At 48.3% G+C, this 18,946-nt stretch overlaps 1 protein-coding gene across 15 annotated transcripts in view; it reads left to right on the forward strand.

The window, feature by feature from the left end:
* The window catches only part of LUZP1 (leucine zipper protein 1), an 84,681-nt gene that overhangs the window by 34,107 nt on the left and 31,628 nt on the right, over positions 1-18,946 (forward strand). For 5 of the 15 annotated variants that reach the window (XR_006888794.1, XM_046662939.1, XM_046662947.1 and 2 more), the window contains exons 2-3: positions 7,105-7,229; positions 17,909-18,008. The gene's annotated coding sequence lies outside the window, so the exon portion shown is untranslated. Of the gene's footprint in view, positions 1-6,081; positions 6,102-6,142; positions 6,966-7,104; positions 7,230-17,014; positions 17,144-17,908; positions 18,009-18,463; positions 18,615-18,946 lie in introns of those variants that run through there. The other 10 variants (XM_046662944.1, XM_046662946.1, XM_046662951.1 and 7 more) reach the window with 9 other exon arrangements.

Genomic DNA, 18,946 nt, shown 5'->3' on the forward strand with positions numbered 1-18,946 from the left:
CTCTCAGCTCTGTATGACTGGAAAATCTGCAACTGAAGCCTGGCTTGTTTGGCTTAAAATATGGGGGTTTGTATCCCCTGAAAATGTCGCTTCAACCCCAGGACGGCCTAGTGATTCCCACAGGATACTCAGAGCTCTTTGGATCCGAGTCTGTCCCCAGAGCGGGCTTGATGGCCGTGTTGTAAGGCGATAAAGCCCGCTGCAGTGTGGCTCACACTGGAAACCACTCACCCTTAGGCTTTACTCTTCTGAGTGGGTGGGGTTCCTTCCATTCCTGCCTGAATGAAAAGCATTTAGTTGACTTCCTGATCGTGCCCTGTCTTGTCCTTTTTTTTCTTGTTTTCATTACTTTTTGCTCAGCCCCTCTTCCAGTTGTGGCTGTACCCAAGGCAGGAGCCACGAAGGTCTGTACTGTCTGTAACTGGGAGGGAACTTAGCAGCACCAGTTAGGAAGGGGTTTAGGTCTGCTGCGTGTTCACAGGATTAGGGAGAGGAATGGGGAAGCTGGGCAGGCGGGGAGTCTTGGATCCGATAAAGCACTCTGGACGGGATGAAGGATTTGAGGAAATGGACGTTTGGGTTGCTGACAGGGCAGAAGTACTTGAGGAATGCTCCCAATTTGATAAATAGGTTATTTTTAGTTTGCAGAAAAAGAGTAGTTTCATCAGCTTGTTGGAATCTTGCAGTGGTGTTTGTAACCTAAACTAATCAGCTTAGGCTGTGCCAGAAAAGTGTCAGGTGGCATGCTCACTTCCTCCTAACTTTCAGTGCGGCCTGGCTTAACTCCTGCCGTCCTGTGGCCGCGACTCAGGGCCCTGGAGGGGCAGTAACTGGGGGAAGAATCCTGAGCTGCCTGTGAGGCCCTTGCCCTAATGCCGGCCCTCGGGCTGTAGACCTCTGCTGTAGAGGCAGTGCACTGCTCACGTCCAGAGTGCTCCCCTGCGGGACCCCCAGCATGATTTTGGGTGGAACTACCCAAAGTTCCAACAGGATTCAATGATTTGCTGTTTTTCCAATAAACCTGGCATTCTCTACCCATCCCTCTTGGTTCTTCGTTATTTCTCTGTCTTAAGTGATTTTTAGTGGATTTTAAGCTCCCAGTTATTCATTCAGCACACTTTTATGAAGTGCCCACTCAGACGTGTGCCTGGCCTCCTTGTAGGTACTAAGTGTCCTTTGATCTTTGTTTCTTAGAGACTCTAGATTCTATATGCTATTCTGTTGAAGAACATCAACTTCATTACGTAAAATATTTTAATTTTGGGAAAGACAGCTTGTATAAATTGCTAGATCAGAAAAACATGTTAAGTGGTCCCGTTTGGGTTCAGGTACCATATGGTCATTTACAGGAGATGGACCTTGCTAACTGGAAGCTGTGACCTTTGCTCTTGAAGAGTTTACAGTGGTGTGGGGAAAACAATAGACTACAAATTGTTGAAGAAAATATCGCAGCAAGTGCAGAGTAAGTCAGCTGTGCGTAACTAATGCTCTGCGTGCTGCGGGGCCCTCGATCGGTAGGGGTACGGCGCCCTGCTGCAGCAAGTTTTGCTCTTCTTTAGCTTTATGCACAAAGATGTGTGCCAGCGGTTTTGAGTGTGGCTGTTTGTAGTCTTGGGGTTTTCCTCCCCGGACTGGCTTTGTCAGTGCTGTGGACTCAATTCTGCGCCTGGCGACTGCGTGTCCAGCAGGGCGGAACCCTGCCCGGGCTTTTTGTGCCATCCTCTCACCTTCTGGCGCTGCATCAGACAATGCTCCACTGCTATGCATAGGCTGGCCTTATTTTTTGCTTAAAACATAAAAATAATCTGTATAGCTGATTCTCATGAGGACTAGGAAACTCGAGGCAGTCAGCTGAGTGAAGCAGAGCCGCTGGGGGACTGAGCCGGCTCGCTGGGGCGAGCAGGGGGCGTCGGGGTGGCGACGTTCCTGTTTCTCCTTCTTCGGGGCGCTGAAGAGAGAGGCTCCTCGTGAAAGCCCTCCTTTAGTTGCTCTCGGCTTTCCTTAGGTCAGCAAATTATTTAAAATAGAAACCTCAGTTTCCGCACGTGTGAAATGGGTCTGATAATGCCTCCTCATCTAGTTGTTGTGAGGATTAATTGAGAGTACGCGAGAGAAAGCACTTTGAACCAGGAAATAACCTGCGAGCACTAGACATTATTATTAGGAGATGTATCATTTCAGGGGGAGGAGGACACATGGACTTTGGAGGCCACTGGCAGGACATCTCTAGGGAGCCTTTCTGATGATTCTGGGCTTCCTAGAATCTGGACTTCCTTTAGTTGGTGGTTATAAGGAAAATAATATTATTTGATGTTATTTGAAGGGGGTATACATATGGGAGATGAGTTATCGTTTCTTGTAAGTCTATATAAATACACCTATACTTATGGGAACGTAAACATGGGCACTCCTCATGAGTTTCAGCCGTTGAGCCATTGGACATTTACTGAACTGTTATTATGTGCCAAGTGCTATGCATGTGCTTGGATTCAGAGATGAGATGCATAATCCTGGTCTTTTAAGAGCTCAGGGTTTGATGGGGGGAGATAAACAAGTAGATAATTATGCTACAGAATAAGTGCTATGCCAGAGGTAAACCTAGGGTCTTTCAAAAGGGCCTGTTCTCACTTGCTTCCTCTCAGCTTATCCTCCAGACTCTGTTTAAAAGTTGTAAGAGATCTTAGTGAGGCCTGGAGAAAAGAAGCAGTTTGCCTAAGGTCTTACCCATAGCTGGTCAGCAGTAAAGCTGGAACTGAAATCTGAGTTGTCATGCTCGCTGTCTCTTTCACATGTGCTCTTACCTCCACCAGCACTGACCTGGACTTTTCCTGCCTTGCCCTGGATCCTTACTCTTTTCAAAGAGGTGCTCTCCCTGCTCCACCATCTTTTCCAGCTTCCGTTCTTATTGCCTTGTCACAGTTAGTGTTGCAGTGAAGTAGGAAGACCTGGGAGCCTGCGGTTTGAGCTTGTTGAGGGAGAAGAATGGTTCTTAGCATTGGCTGCACGTTAGAATTGCTTACAGAGCTTTTATAGAATACTAATAGCTGAGATTCTGATTTTTACTCCCATGTTTATTTGTTTGTTATTGAGTTATATCTGCAGTAAAGTACCCCAATTTTTAAGTAAAATACCCGGTGAATGTTTGTATATGTGTACAGTTGTGTACAGATTACTCACATCAAGATACGCATCAGATCAAGATACAGAACTCCAGAGGGCTCCCTCATGCTTCTTCCTCGTCAGTACTGGCTGCCCAAGTAACCACTTCTTCTGACTTCTGTCTCCACTGATGGGTTTTGTCTATTCTTGAGTTTCATACAAATGGAATCACACACTGTGCACCATTTTGGGTCTGGCTTTTTTTTGCTCAGTATCATATCTGGATATTCATCCATGTTGCCTACAGCGGTATGTAGTATTTCATTGTTTGGATGCACCACAATTATTTGTTGATTCTACTGTTGATGGACCTTTGGGGTCTCACCAGTTTTAGCCATATGACAAAGCTGCCATGCACGTTCTTATTAATCTTGTCTGTTTTGGGGGGCGTGTGCACTCGTTTCTCTTGGGTGTGTACCTAGGAGTAAGATTGCCGGGCCGTGTGTCTCGCTTTGGTAGACATTGCTAAACAGTTGTGTGGTTGTGCTAGATGTTAGCATTAAAAATTGTTTTTATTAAAAATTTCAAGCATTCACAAAAGTAAGGAGTCTAATATAGCAAACCTACATATGTCTAGATTCAGTAATTTTCAAGATTTTGCTACGTTTGCTTCATTCCTTTTTTTTTGTTTGTTGAAGAATCTTAAAGCAAACCCCAGATATTATGTCATTTTACCCCTACATACTTCCACATGCGTCTTTATATATGGACATTTTCTCACATAACCGTAATGCCATTATCAAATTTAATGAAATTAACAAATCCTTAATAGTGTCTAATTCCTAGGTCATAATCAAATTTCCTTGACTGTCTTAAAAATGTCTTTGCAGTCAGTGAGTTAGAATAAGAATCTGACCCTAGTCCACACAATACATTAAGTTGTCATGTTTCTTGTTTCTTTCTATCTGGAACAGTCCCTCTGCCCCTTTTTCACATCATTAACTCATTATAGAAATTGGGTCAGTTGTCAGATAGTAGTGACAGTCCTGAAAGCTCCCCAGGTTTTTCCGGTATTTCGCCAGGGTTGAAAACCCCTGAGATAGAGTGTCTGTCTTCCGACTATTCTTAGAAGAGGGTGAAGGATGGGGATAGAGTGTAAATGTTGGGTGGGTGGTCGAAGCTGTCGTGACAGGTGAGAGCGTGGACGTCTTGTGCAGTAGGAGTGGGATGTGGCTCTAGCAGCGGCGGACGCCCAGGGGAGAGTGTGGGGACTAGCGTGACTCTTCTTGTTCAGTAGGAACTTCAGAGGTTGGTTCTCTAACCCAACAGTCAGAGACTCTGACGCGACAAAGCAGATAGGATTTCTTCCCTGCTGAAGTTTTTTTCTTGGAGAACGGTAGACCATGAGATTTTTTTAAATTTGCTGAGCGAAATTGGAAAATAGGTCATTCGTAGCAATTGAGATACTTGAGGCTCAATGAAAGAAAACTTAAAGGGGTTAGAAGTTAAGTCTGTACACGGCACAGGGAGGAAGTGCTGACACACCCCTGCAGGCGGGAGGCTGCTGTGTCCTAGAGCAGGCCTCCAGAAAGCGCAACAGGTGATGGTGTTCTGCTCTAGGAAGCCGGGGCTGATGCCTCCTAGTTTGTGCCCAGCGCCTTCTAGTAACTAGCCACCGTATCACTCCTTTCTCTTTACCTGCTAGGGCCAAATTGTCCCAATAATCTTATTTTCAGTAACTCATCAGGAGTAAGTGCTCAACAGAGATTTATGGGAAAGCGGTGATGCTGGTCACCAGCACGGACTGAAGTGGTATATCCAGGTCAGGGAACCTGGGGAGGTCAGGGCAGCTGTCGCCTGGCTTTGGGGTACTGGGGGAGCACAGGTTGTCAGAACTAGAAGGGCCCTTGGGCTCTAGGATTTTACCCACCCATCTCCCCTTTCCAAGGCTTTCTGTTACAGAGAATTGCAAACTTACACCACACAGGAAACTTCATGATGAACTTCCAGGCCCCCACCCCCAGTTTCACCAGTGATGAAGTCACGGTCAATCTTGTTTCATCTATACGCTCATCCACTTAACCCTATCCTGTAATATTCTGAAGGAAATTCAAGACACCATGTCATTTCGCCTGTAAACATTTCAGTATGTGTCTTTAAAAGTTAAGGACTTTTTTAAATAAAAAAAACCACCCACAATTTTAATATCACATCCAAAAATAAAAAAGAATTCTTTAATACCATCAAATACCCAGTCATCCAGATTTCACTTTTCTCATCAATGTAATGATGCTGTTTTGTTTTGTTTTTTACAGTTTGTTTGAATCAGTGTCTAATTAAGGTCCATGTGCTGTGATTGGTCAGTAGGTCTTTTAAGAATTTTTTCATCCATAGGTTCTCTCTCCACCCTCCCCTTTTTAGTGTACAGGGTATCTTAGTCACATGTTGCCGCATAACGAAAGTTAGCAGCATAAAGCAATCTACACTTATTACAGCACAGTTTCTCTTGGTTCGGAACCTGGACATGGCTTGGCTGGGTCCCCTGCCTCAGGGTCTCAGGCAAGGCATCAGCCAGGGCTGCAGCCCTCTCAGGGTGAGCCTGGGGAAGGACCGGCTTCCCAGTTCACTCAGCGGTTGTTGGCGGGATTCAGGTGCTCGTGGGCAGGTGGACGGAGGGCCTCAGTTCCTTGTTGGTTGGTGGATGGAGGGCACCCTCAGCTCCTTGCCACGTGGGCCTCTCCAGCACGGCAGCTAGCTTTGTCAAAGCAAGCAAGACGCGGCAAGAGAGAATGCCAGCAGGAAAGAACTCAGTCTTTTTAATCAGAATCTCAGAAGTGACATCTTGTAACTTTTGGCATAATCTCTTCATCAGAAGCAAGTTATTAGGTCCAGCCCACACTCAAGGGGAGGAGCCCACATGGAACCTGGACACTAGGAGGTGGGGATCATGGGAACCATTTTAGGAGACTACCCACCTTGGAGAGATGAACTCTAGAGACCAGGTCCTCTGGCTATCAGTCTATTTGCCTTTTTACCACATTATTGATGCCACTGGGGAGAAAAAGGCTGGCCAACCCCTGCATTTCATTTGCCTCTATCTGTGTAGTAATTCACTTGTGTAATTTCCTTCTGTGACGCTCTGATAAATGTCATGTTTGTATATGTCAGTAACCAGAGCCCGCAGTTAAGAATCCTAGGTAGGCCAGGCTGACTGCTCTGAGCTTTTTCATCTTGATCAAGAAATGAACCAGTCACCAGTCCTTAAGAAAATATTGACTGTGTATTTCCCACTGTGCCAGGCCTCTGGAGGTACAAAAGGAGTAGAAAGGAATAAGAAGATAGTCTATAATTATTGTGTGGTATGGACAATAAGTGCAAAAAAGTAGAAATTAGCATTGAGTCATTTCAACCAATACTTTTGAGTACTTTCTATGTGTAAAGCTCCGTGTTAAGTGCTGTGGGGAGGATAAGACTCAGTAAGACAAGCTTCTGCTCCCTCCTTAGGAGGATGGAAGATAAAGCTATAATGCAAAGTAGACTGGAAATCGCTCAGGTGGAGATACACACAAAGTACTTTGGGAGCACAGGATGGAGAAGCTTAGGATGTCAGAGCCAAAAAAAGGCCCTTAGAGGTCATCAGGACTACTGATCTTTACCATTTTGGGGACACGGAGCCATTTGGTCAGAGGGGTTCAAGAAACCTCTTTGCTAAGATAAGGGAATCAAGTGAAATTAGACAGAATATGAATTTTTCCACTGCCGGGGACAGGCGGACTTGAGTTGGAGTTAGTAGCCTTGGATCCTAGACTCGAGTTCTCCAGCACCGAGGACCTTCTCAGTAAAACTGGCACCTAACCTGGCCAAAGGTAGACTCTGGAACTGCTGTGTGTACCTATAATGGAGCAGTAACTGTGTTTTATAGCGTACAAAGTACGTCCACATACGTTATTGTGTTTGATCCTCACGCTCTTGTAGTTAAGACATATTATTGTTTCTGTTTTACAGATGAGGGAACTTCTACCCAGAGAATTATGATAATTCTGCGAGGGTCCCAGGACTGGTAAATCAGAGAGACGAGACCAGGACGCAGGATTCCGCCGCCCGTGGTCCTGCCCAGGACGTGTGTGCGTGTGAGTGAATGCTGTTTTGTTTTGTTTGTTTTTAGCACTGAAGACGTTGACTGGAGACTTGCTGGCAAGCACAACTTACGAAAGGAACAAGGGAAAGAGACGCAGCCATAGCTACAAGAAGCACCTGGGACGGGGGAGGCGCAGCGAACTGGCGGGGAGCCCGAGTCTTTCTTGTCACTCAGGGTCCTCCCTGCCCTCTCGGCCGCTCCCTGGTTACACACCTGCCCCCAACTTCCCCCCTCTCGCATTAGGGCTGCTTTCAAATGACTTCTGCTGGAACTGGGCAAGTTAATTTCTCAAGCTTCCTTTCCCAAGGGCTTCCTGGTGCACTTAGAGGGGAGGAGACACTCAACATGTGCAGGGGATGTGGGCTTAATCAGGATGGCGATGAGAAGAAAACTGGATTAACATTTACAGAATGTATTTTGTGCCAGGCCTTATGTACTTAGGCTCTTCATGTAGATTTTCACAGAATCCTTACATCAGCCCTGTGAAGTTTATCGTAATCTCTGTGTACACTTGAAGAAACTGAGATCGTGGAGATTAATCACCTGAACTGATATGTGACTGAATTATAGTGGGAACCCAGATTCCCTGACTTCTGAGGCCATGTGTGCTCTCTCTGTTATAGGCTGTTGCCTGGGCAGCAGGCTGAGTGGAGAGGGAGTGTGGAATAGAGACAAAAGGAGGTTCTCTAGAGGCTGTAAAATGGAAAGAAACTCCTTGCTGGGGTAGAAATAATGACTTTCCCCAAAATGTGCCTTGAAATTAAAATGGCAGCAGAAAACCTTTCAAACTCAGGCCCTGTAGTATATACAGCCCTGTATTCTGTTCCTGACAACACCCAGGGAAAGTGTATAGAAGGGCATTATTTTATTTTGCTGAGAAAGATTGGCCCTGAGCTAACATCTGTGCTAGTCTTGCTCTATTTTGTACCTGGATTGCTGCCACAGCGTGGCTGCTGATGAGCAGTGTAGGTCCACACCCGGGAACCGAATCTGGGCCGCTGAAGCGGAACATGCCGAACTTAGCCACTAGGCCCACAGGGCTGGCCCCTAAATGGGCGTTTTTATCTTCCATGTGGTAAGGGAGATGAGATGAGTGTATAAACAAGTAACTTAGGAATCGGTCCAGGGGAAGTGGCAGTCTAAGCTGCCATGAGGGTAAGGAGGCTTGAAGCCACGGGGTGACTTGCAGCCCGTGTGTGCTGCAGTGCTGGGATCATGCCCCAGTCAACAGGAGCGGACGTGGACATTCTCTGTAACCCATCATGTTTACTTTTAAATAGCCAGACTTTTCTCAAAAGCTGTCTGTGTGCACTGCTTGCTCCGGTCTGGCTTCTGCCCTCACCTCTTCACTGTCACACCTCTCACTGAGGTCGCTAATGTCCACCAAGTAGCTGGAGTCAGCAGGCGTTTTTAGTCTTCAGTGTTCTCAGTGGAGCTGACTGTGTTGACTGCTCCTCCCTTCCGGAAGCACCCTGTCCTATTCTCCCACGTCTATGTTGTTTTTGCAGGCTCGTCCTCCATTCTACAGCTGTTAGTGTTCTGCTCTCCCAGACGCTCCTCTCTCAGGGTAGACGCTCTCCCTGGTGACCTCACCCAGCCCACTGGCTTTAGTAGCCTTGCCTCCGTGCACATGACTCATGAATTTCTGTCTCCTGCCCCCTCGCTCCCCTGTGCTGTAGACCCGTCTATTTATTGTCAGTCAGGCACTGTTCCAAACACTGGGGATACAGTGATGAACTGGACAGAAAGGGGGGTAGGCGTGGGGAGGAAGACAAGAAATAGACAAAATATCAGGAGGGTTAAGTGCTAAGGTGAGCATTAAGCCCGGTGACTGGCATGTTAGGTTGAGCGCTGCTTCGTATTGGCTGGCTGGGTCTTTAAAGAGGTGGGAAAATTGAAGCTGACCAAAAGGAGCCAGCTGTACGAAGGGAAGAGGGAAGAGCTGGTGCAGAGGCCTTAAGGCCAGAATGAACACGGTGTGTGCAGGAGACAGGAAGCGAGGAGGGGACCTGGGAGGGGATGAGGTCACAGAGGTGGGGAGGGGCCAGATCGCGTTGGGCCTGGGAGGCTATGGTGAGGATTTTGGATTATTCTAAGCGAATGGGAAAGCCATTAGAGGTGTTTTGTTTTGTTGTTTTTAAGCAGGCTAGAGTCTAGATCTGATTAAATTTTTAGAAATTGAATTTGCCATTATTTGGAGAGTGGTGTCTGGGGCACAGTTGGTAGCAGCGAGGCTCACGGCGGCTGTTGTAGCAGGTCGGGTGCGGTCCAGTAGGTTGGACTAGGGTGCCCGGTAGGGGATGCAGAGAGTAGGGGACAGACTCAAGAAGATCTGGGGGTAGAGCTGTGGGACTTGTTTGGATTTGCATGTGGGGGCCGAGGGATTTTCTTGTAGGGTGTGAGGGAAAGAAAAATCCAGGGTGATTCCCGCTGTTTGGCCTGGGTGTGGATGAATGACGGTGTGTGCACTGAGTTGGGGGCACAGTGGGGGAGGGCTGGGTTGGAGAGAAGGGTGGAAAGTGACTGCTGTCAAGAACACGAGACTGTGGGCACGTGCTGTCAGTTAGACCTCCAGGTAGGTGTCAGGTAGGCTGTTGGGTATGCTTCTGGAGTTCAGGGAGGTCAGTCCTGGAGGTAACAATTTAGAAGGCATTGATGTTAAAAGTCAGGGGACTGGATAAGATTACTCAAAGAAGGGAGGGTACAGAGAAGTCCCAGGTCTGGTTGCGGTCCAGCAGAGAAGGAGCCAGTAAGAAGAATAAAGAGGAGCCAGTGGAGTGGGAAGAAGGTCAGGAAAGCATGATGTCCCGGAACCAAGGAAAAAAGTGTCTCGATGGAGAAAGAGTGGTTATTTGTGTTAGACGCTGTTTAGAGGTCCAAGAAGTGACCATAGCATTTGGCAACCTGGAGGTCTGACCCTGATGAACAGTTTTAGTGCAGCGTTGAGGATAGAAGCCGATTGGAGTAGACTGAGAGGAGGAGAGGTTAGGAAGTGAGGAGTAGAGACAACTCTTTTAGGAGGTGCTTCTGTGAAGAGAAGCAGAGTCAGTGGGGCTGGAGTGGGTGGAAGGACGTGCCAGATCAAGGGGAAGTTTACTGTTTCTGTTTTATTTGTTTTTGTGTGAGGAAGATTGGCCCTGAGCTAACATCTGTGCCCGTCTTCCTATATTTTTCTGTGAGACACCACCAAAGCATGGCTTGATGAGCAGTGCTAGGTCTGCACCCGGGATCCAAACCTGCGAACCCGGGGCTGCTGGAGTAGAGTGCAAACTTAGCCACTATGCCACCAGGCCAGCCCCTTGTTTGTTTTTTTAAGATGGGAAATTCTAGAATCTTGCTTCTCAACCTGGATCAACCTGTTGGAAATACTGAGTCTCAGGCCCCAGCCCTAACTGAGTCAGAATTTGCATTTTAATGAGATCCCCGGCTCATCCGTGCGCATTCCTTTGAGAAGCACTGTTCTTGAGGGCAGCTTCTCAAGCTATCTGTGATGCAGGACCAGCGAACTTCTTTCTGACCTATCCCGCACCTACCTGTGGTACTAGTGTATACGATTTGTATGTAGCTCATTCCACATGTGGGTCACTATGTGAGTTCATCAACACCCTTTCTGGGTTCTTCCCTGTTTGAGAAATCCACTGACCATGTGCTTGGATGTTGCAGCCATGTCAGTTTGCTACACAAATGTCTAAATGGTTTCTCTCAATTTCTGTCCTTACAGTGGTAATAGTTTGTGAACCAGTGTTGGTTTGCAGACCTCACATTCTAGAGCATGTTTGTATGCTGATGGGCATGAGTCTGTAAAGAGGAGGAAACGGTGCTGTAAGAGAGAGTAGGGATGATTGCACATGGAGATAAAAGGGAATTGATCTGTGGTAGATATGGAAGCTTGTACTTTACACACCGACAGGGGCTCTTCATTGTCTCACTGGGGGAAGCAGAATGTTGGTGTGTTGTTAGATTTGGAGTGAGGAAGATGATGGTCTGAATGTTGCTTCTTGGTGACAAAGTCATTAGCTGATGGGGCTGGAGTTTTATTGAGAGAGAAGGAGGTGAAAGTCATTACAGAGAGTGGGAAAGGGAGCCTCTTGGGGGAAACGTAGCAGGATTGCTGGCAGCATCAAGGGAGCTGTTTGGAATTTGCAGTGATAAATTTTAAATGATACCGTGTAGTTGTATTTTCTTCAGAGACACAAGTTAGTTTATAACTTAGTTGCTTTGGTGTAGTTTGGTTTGATGAAGGAATTTTACTAGTTGAATATGAAGAAGGGAAAGGTGTTTGCAAGGCACTGATTTTGAGGGAGGTGAGGATATGAAGGGGGGCATGTAATTCCATTACATTACTTAACCTCTCTCCTCTTTTATGAGACGAGGATAATAGTATCCGTCTCACAGAGTTGCTGTGAGGATTAAAGTGCCTGGAGCAGGGCGTGGGACATAGTAGGGGCCCTGTGTGCGCCCGGTATTGTTAGCTGTTATTTCCAGCATCTCTCCTGGAGCACAGAACCAGCCTCCCTCCTGACCTCTTGGTGCCATTCTTACCTCTTTCCATCCGTGTCCTTACTGAAGCCAAAGGGATCTTTTTGAAATGTGCACATCTTACCCTTATTTAATACTTACATGACTTCCTGTATGTCTTTGGATCAAGACCCGAATCCGTAATTTGGCGTCCATGGGTCTGGATGGCATGGCTCTGTCCATGCCTCTGCAGCCTCATCTCTCCTCGTGCGTCTCCTTGTTCTCCCTTCTTTGGTCACATGGATCTGCTTTAGCTCACAAGCTTGCCTGCCTCTTCTACTTGGAGCCTTCTCGCTCCGTAAGAGCCTTCCTAGACCTCCCCGAGTGGCTCAGTTTCTATTAATTGTATTTCATATAATTTAAATTTAATAGTGTGATTCTTCAATCAGTGTCTTTCTTTCTTTTTTTTTTTTAAGATTTTATTTTTTCCTTTTTCTCCCCAAAGCCCCCTGGTACATAGTTGTATATTCTTGGTTGTGGGTCCTTCTAGTTGTGGCATGTGGGACGCCGCCTCAGCGTGGTTTGATGAGCAGTGCCATGTCCACGCCCAGGACTCGAACCAATGAAACACTGGGCCGCCCGCAGTGGAGCGCGCGAACTTAACCACTTGGCCACGGGGCCAGCCCCAATCAGTGTCTTTCTGTTGCATGATGCAGTAAATGCCACAAAGACGGGTCTGTCTGAGTCTGCTCACTGTTTATCCCCAGTGCTTTCCTCAGACCCTCTGCACTGTAGGTGGGAGGCGGTATTTGAATAAATGAAAGAACGAACAGACTCACTCCCCATCAGCCTCATGTGGGTTCTGATGCTTGGGCTATGGATCAGGACTGGCTTTCTTTTCTTTTTTTTTTTAAAAGATTTTATTTTTCCTTTTTGTCCCAAAGCCCCCCGGTACATAGTTGTGTATTTTTAGTCGTGGGTCCTTTTAGTTGTGGCATATGGGGTGCTTCCTCAGCATGGCCTGACGAGCGGTGTCATGTCCGCACCCAGGATTTGAACTGGTGAAACCCTGGCCTGCCAAAGCGGAGCGCATGAACTTAATTGCTTGGCCACTTTATCCATTGATCTGTTGTTGGGTTGCTTCCATATCTTGGCTGTTGTGAATAATGCTGCGATGAACGTAGGGGTGTATAGATCTCTTTGTATTGTTGATTTCATGTTCTTTGGATAAATACCCAGTAGTGGGATGGCTGGGTCATATGGTATTTCTATTCTTAATTTTTTGAGAAATCTCCATACTGTTTTCCATAGTGGCTGCACCAGTTTGCACTCCCACCAGCAGTGTAGGAGGGTTCCCTTTTCTCCACATCCTCTCCAGTGCTTATTTCTCGTTTTGTTAATTATAGCCAGGCTGGCTTTCTCGAGACTGAGATCTGAGAGAAAATTCCTTAGAGAGGTGGTCTAATGGAGAGGAGAAAGTAAAATTCGGGGCATAAGTACCTAGGTGAGAATTCACTTATCAGCTCCCACTTATCGGCTGTGTGACTTTGAACGTTTGCTTCTTCCTCATGTATAAAATGGAGATGATGGTATACACCTGAGAGGGTTACCTTAGAAGAAGGTTAAATTAGGTAATAAAAGTGCTTCTGGTTTCTTCCTCTTTAGGGTAATTGCTGTGGCTTGCAGTTTTCCCACCCTTGCCTTTACCTGCGCAGTCCTTGTGGCCCCTCAGTATCCCCATCAGAGACTCGTAGAGGTTAAAGGGACCCGGGGTCGTCTCTGATGCAGCCAACTGTCTTAAAGCAGGTGAATAAGCAACGATTTTAGACATGGGGTTCTGTTGCTAAACCCCGCAAACACGGGCTAACGGCAAGGCAGCCTGGTCTCCGTTAGAGATGACTTATTAGGAAAGGAAACCACAGAGCCACGTGTGGTCCTGGAGGGATACCCTGATCACAAGCTAGTCTTATCAATTGCTTATTAATGAGTGCTTCCAGAGTGCTCGAAGGAAAAAAAAATGAAATCTTTAAAAAAAATGTGAATAATTGTATAACCCTGAGATACTCTAATGAATCAAATAAATTGGCATGTCTCCACTTCTGCTTTTTGGGACCTGTTATTTCTAGTTTCTTCAAGAGCAGATGGAGGTAGCATGGATAAGGATGTCATACATGTCCTTATTGGAAAGGATCTTAGATAGCATTTCGTCCGACTTTTTTGTTCAGTTGATGAAACTGAGACCCAGAGAGCATAAAAGACGTGTCTGGGCTCCGACAGGGTGTTGGTGGTAGAACCCCCAGTCCAAGGTTCTTTACGGTTAGAGGGCACATCATCTTCTCAGTTTCTCACCCGAGTCAGAAGAGATCCCTTGCCCTGGGTTCTCCTCCCTTGTGGGCAGGTGGGCTGCGAGGTGGGAGGAGGGGATGAGAAGGAGGCAGGGCCTACAGAAATGGACACGTCTCCTGCAGCGTCTGTTCTTCCCTCTGCTTTTACCTGGAGTGGCCGGAGCCCCACGTGAAGTGACAGCGCGGGAGCTGCTCAGTGGCGTTCGGGTTCGCGCTCTCCCAGTCTGCGTGCGTCTAGGTTAGCTAGCCCTCACCCAGCTGCTGGCCCTCTTCAGCCCCGGACCCACCGACGGTCCCGCCTCGTCCTGCTGTCAACCGCTTTACCAGGTTGGCTTTTTGGTGAAGAGACTGCGTGGGGCAGAAAAAACATTAAAACCTCTCCTGGCTTTTTCCCCCGAGCAATGCTGAGAGTGCCACCTCAGCAGTTATAGGGAGAAACGACTGTCTGCCTGCCTCTCAGTGCGCCCAGTGGGCCCAGATCTGACTCCCAGGGCTTGGCTGTTACGGTCGTCTCACGTTTACATCTTTCTCTTGCCCTCTCGTTCCCACCGTCACCCCTTCTTCTCTGCTCGGGTCTGGAAGGCCTCTCGAGGTTGATGAGGAGGTGAGGGGGGCCTGGCCTGGGGGAATTGCAGGTGATGGTTTCTCTGTGGTCCCCCGTCATTCGAGTTCTCTTGCATGTGATTTTTCTGAGAATGGAAAGGAAAGTTATCACCGTGCGCACTCAGGTGAAGGGCCTGGCGTGGTGCTTCTAGAGGCTGCAGTGACCCAGAGTGACTTCAGTTGGGGTAATTTCCCTTGATCTATCTTCAAGTTTCATTGACTCTTTTCTCTGTCCTCTCCATTATGTTATTAAGCCCATTCAGGGAATTTTTAAATTTTTAGATACTGCATTTCTGTTCTAAAATTTCCTCTTTTAAAAAAAATTTCCAGTTTTCCCGCTTAGTTATCGTGGCTGCTTTAATATGCTCGTCTGGTAATTCCAACACCTGGGTCATCTTGGAGTTGCCCCCTGCTGATTGTGTTTTTCCTTGCAAAGGGGTTTAATTTTTTTTTTTTTTTGGTAATTTGCGATTGTATCCGGAACCTTATGAATGTTGTGTTGTAGAGACTGTGGTTTCTGTTGATGTTTTAATTTTACTAGGTGATTAACTTGGTTAGACTCAAAACTGCGAACTGTGTCGCCTGCAGTGGGTGGCAGTGGGATTTCAGTCCAGAGCCCTGGTCCTTGGCTGAGGATCTTGGACTTGGCCCTGTGCACGCGGGTGCGGGGCAGGCAGAAGTCGCGGCAGAGCTCACGCACCTGGGACGCCGCTCGGGCTCTCCTTCCTTCCTTCCCGCTCTCTGTCTGCTCCGACTCCGTCTGCTCCCTCTGGACAGAAAGCCTAGGGTTTGTTTCTTAACTGGAACTTCAGCTGGACAGCCCTTGGTCAAAGATCTGAAAATGGGGAAGTCGTCCCACACCAGTCCCTTCTTCCAGTTTCCAGCTTCTCTCCAGAATCTTCCGGTGTTTGTTCACTTCAGATAGTTGTTTTTGTATTTTATCCAGAGTTTGTAATTGTTTTCTGTGGGAGGATCGTACTGGAAGCAGAGTTCCCTGGAGCGTTTCTATCCATCGTCCAAGGGTTTTGGGAACAAAGGTGGTGCCCGTTTGGGAGAGCTTTGATCTTAGCAATCAGACGGCGTGGACAGGCGCGTCCCTCCACGGGGCTGCTGGCGATCTCATGTGGACTCAGCCGTGTTCACTGTAGCTTGCTCTGCAACCCTGGGCGAGTCTCTTCTCCCGGGGACTCACCTTCTCCTCTGGAAAATGACGGGGTTGGACTTAGATCTGTAAGGGTCCTCTCGTCTCTGCTTAGAGACAGACACACACACACACACACACACTCTGCCACCACCATCGCCCCAGTAGTAACAACAGGAAGCCCCAGCAGAGCTGCCTGAGGGTGTGCGTCGGGGGCTCGGTTAGGGTGCAGAGCTCTCTGAAGGGGCAGCAGTGGAGCGTGAGGGTGTTCACAGTCATCCTCGTCTCTCCGCGCCGGTTTGCTGAGGGTGCAAGAGGTAAATGACACTCAGAAGCAAAGGAAAGAAATCACCCGCCGCTTGGTTCCACCTCTTAGAAATGAGGAGAATGTCGGCACTTGAACACAGCTCAGGATCTGGAGTTCCTGTTTGTTTGGGCTTTGGCAATGCCTTCTATCCTGTTTTGGAGAATAGCCCCCTGGGCCTTAGGGACGGGCGGCACACTTGGCAGGAGCTGGGGGCAGGAGCTGCCGGCAGGGTCCCTGTCGGGGCTGCAGAGGCCTTTGTGGAGAGAGTCACGTTCGTGTGGCCACTTCTTGGAGTGCAGAACTTTTAGGTAGGGAGGTTCTGGGCTGTGCAGAGGAAGGGGTGTGTGTGTGTGTGTGTAAGGTGGGTGGAGAGGGGGAGAGACAGGTGGGGGGCAGGACAGAAGGCCTAGGGCCCGTCCTGAGGCTGTTTCAATAGCAGCCTCACTTCCTCTGCTTAGACTGACTTTTTTACAGTCTGGCGGGGGGGCGGGAGCCCGGGAAGCTTCTCCCACACCCACCTAGCCACCCCTGGGTGCTGCCCCTGCTACAGGTCTTTTTCTCCACTTCTTGTCTGGCTCCTTTCATGCGTTTCTCTTCAGGGCTTGTTGATGTGAGGCTTTAGGCCTTCATCTTTTTTTTAAGTCATTGTGAAAAACGGCCATTTCATTATTTCTCCATCCTAATTCTAGCCTTCCAGCTCCCTGGATTCCATTGTGCGTATGTGGTGGGGTTGGTGGCGGAGGTGTGGAAATCGGATTAAAGGGACCCGCAGCCTTGGAAGGAGGTCACACAGTGGTCTGTGGGACACGTGAGGGGGGGTGGCGGTTGTGATGAAAAGAGGGGATAGTTGTTGGGGTGTGAGACCGTGTATAAAAGCTTCAGTGGACCGCTAGCTTAGAAGCCGTCTTTCCATTCTTACCCAGACTGAGACAGACAGGAGTCTGACCCAGATCTTCCGCTTCCAGGAACTCCTCTCTGATGTTAGGGGCAAGCTTCGATGGGTCAGCAGGCTTCTCAGCTCTCCTGCAGAAGGCTTGTTACAAAGCCGAAGGGTGAGTTTGTGACAGAGAAGCCCTATTTTAGTTCTAATTGATTCTGGGTGGTTTAGGCCCTTTTGGGGACCTAGTCTAGAAGGCAACCCGGTGAGAGGCAGCACGGGGAAGTGGCTGTTGTGGTCAGGCAGACTTAGGGTTAAATCCTGGCCACTGTTGACTAGCAAGCCATGAGACCTTGGGCAAGTCACTTGACTTCTTGAAATTTAGACTCTTTATTTATAAGGAGGTGACGTTATTGTGTTGTCTTCTGTAAAACATAAAACACATTGCCTGGGGTGTGGTAGATACTCCACAGATGTTCCACTTTTTCTTACCCGCCTTCCAGAACATCTTACTTTTAGTAGAATCCCGGCTTTAGCCATAAGCAGTTGTGTGACTCAGCCTTTCCAAGCTTCAGTTTCCTTCTCTGAAATGAGGGCATTTAACTAGCTGATTTCTGAGGCCCCTCCCAGTTCCAGGATGTCGGAGGGATCCTTAGCCGGTTGGGGAGTGCATAGGTCTGTTAATCTAAGGAGAGACAATGTCGTCCACCCAGGACCGTGTGATCCGGTGGGGAAGGGGCAGCTCCTGGAGCCAAACTCCCTATCTTCCCTGAGAGAGAGAACGCCTGCTTCCTTCCGAGGCAGCGTCTGGGCCCGGAGCCCGTCTCATCTGTCTGACGGCCACTGTGTGTGAGGGTCTTGGGGACAGGCCCTCGGGTCCACTCAGTCTTGGTGCGAGTCCTGTTCTACCTGCCTCTTCCTTTCTGTGTGTTCTGTCCAGGTCAAGGGGCAGCTGCCACTGGAAGACAGCGACTGCTTCCTAGCCATTGACGTCGGGGAGCAGCCGGAAGTGTGGACGGAAAGCTTAAATTACCTAAATGGTAAGTCTGTTGTATGGTGAACCCGGCCGCACCGATGCTGGGTGGTTCTCGAAGTCTCCAGGATTTGCCCACCATTACAAGAGAGGGAGGGCTCAGTGTGGAGTTGACATCCTTCTCCTGCCTCCCCTTTACTGCATGCTTACTCCACGCCAGGCACAGTCCTGTTTGACGTGCATTATCTCCCTTAATATTTACATCAACCCCGTGAGGTAAGTGCCACTGTTTTTACTACGAGGAAGTGAGCTTAGCGGGGTCAAATAACTTCTCCGAGTTCGCGCAGGCAGCGTGCGGTAGGACTAGATTCAAACCCGGGTTATTTTCATTGCGCTTGATGTTTCTCTTTTGGGAAAGTTACTTTTTGGTTGAAGCAGAGACTGATTTAATCTTTAAAAAGCAAAGCAAAATAAACAAACAAACAAAAAAACCTTTTGATCAACACTAGCTCCTTTTTCTAGGCCTTTCGGGAGTCTGTGTGCCAGCATCTTCTTGGTTGGTGTTGACCAGGGCAGTGGAGAGTACAGTGAAGCAGAAGAAGCCCGAGCAGTGAGTGGCCAGAGGAGCTCGTGGTCCTGGTCACCAGCTGCAGCTGATGGTTGTTCGAGAAAGGTTCTCTGGGAGGGCAGAGCAGTAGGGCAGCCACAGCGTGGTCTGGGAGCTGGGTTCTAGGCAAGGGGGCGGCTGGACGCGGGAAAGCAGGCTTAGTCAGAGCACTTCCTGGGGTGGCCCTTCCCGGGAAGCAGGCCCTTAGGGACGGTCCCGGCTCTTCTCGAGGGAGCGGGAAACTTGGGGCAAGCGCTTGCCATGTTCATTGGTTCCGGATTCTTCTTCTGTTCCTTTCCCGGGAGCGTTTTTCCTACCTTAGGGAACTGGGTTGTGAAGTTAATTTCTGGTCGGATGGAGTGGCTCAGTATTCATTTGCTCATTGGTTTTTCTGATGA

This window comes from Equus quagga, chromosome 5, assembly GCF_021613505.1.
Source record: "Equus quagga isolate Etosha38 chromosome 5, UCLA_HA_Equagga_1.0, whole genome shotgun sequence".
Taxonomy (NCBI): domain Eukaryota; kingdom Metazoa; phylum Chordata; class Mammalia; order Perissodactyla; family Equidae; genus Equus; species Equus quagga.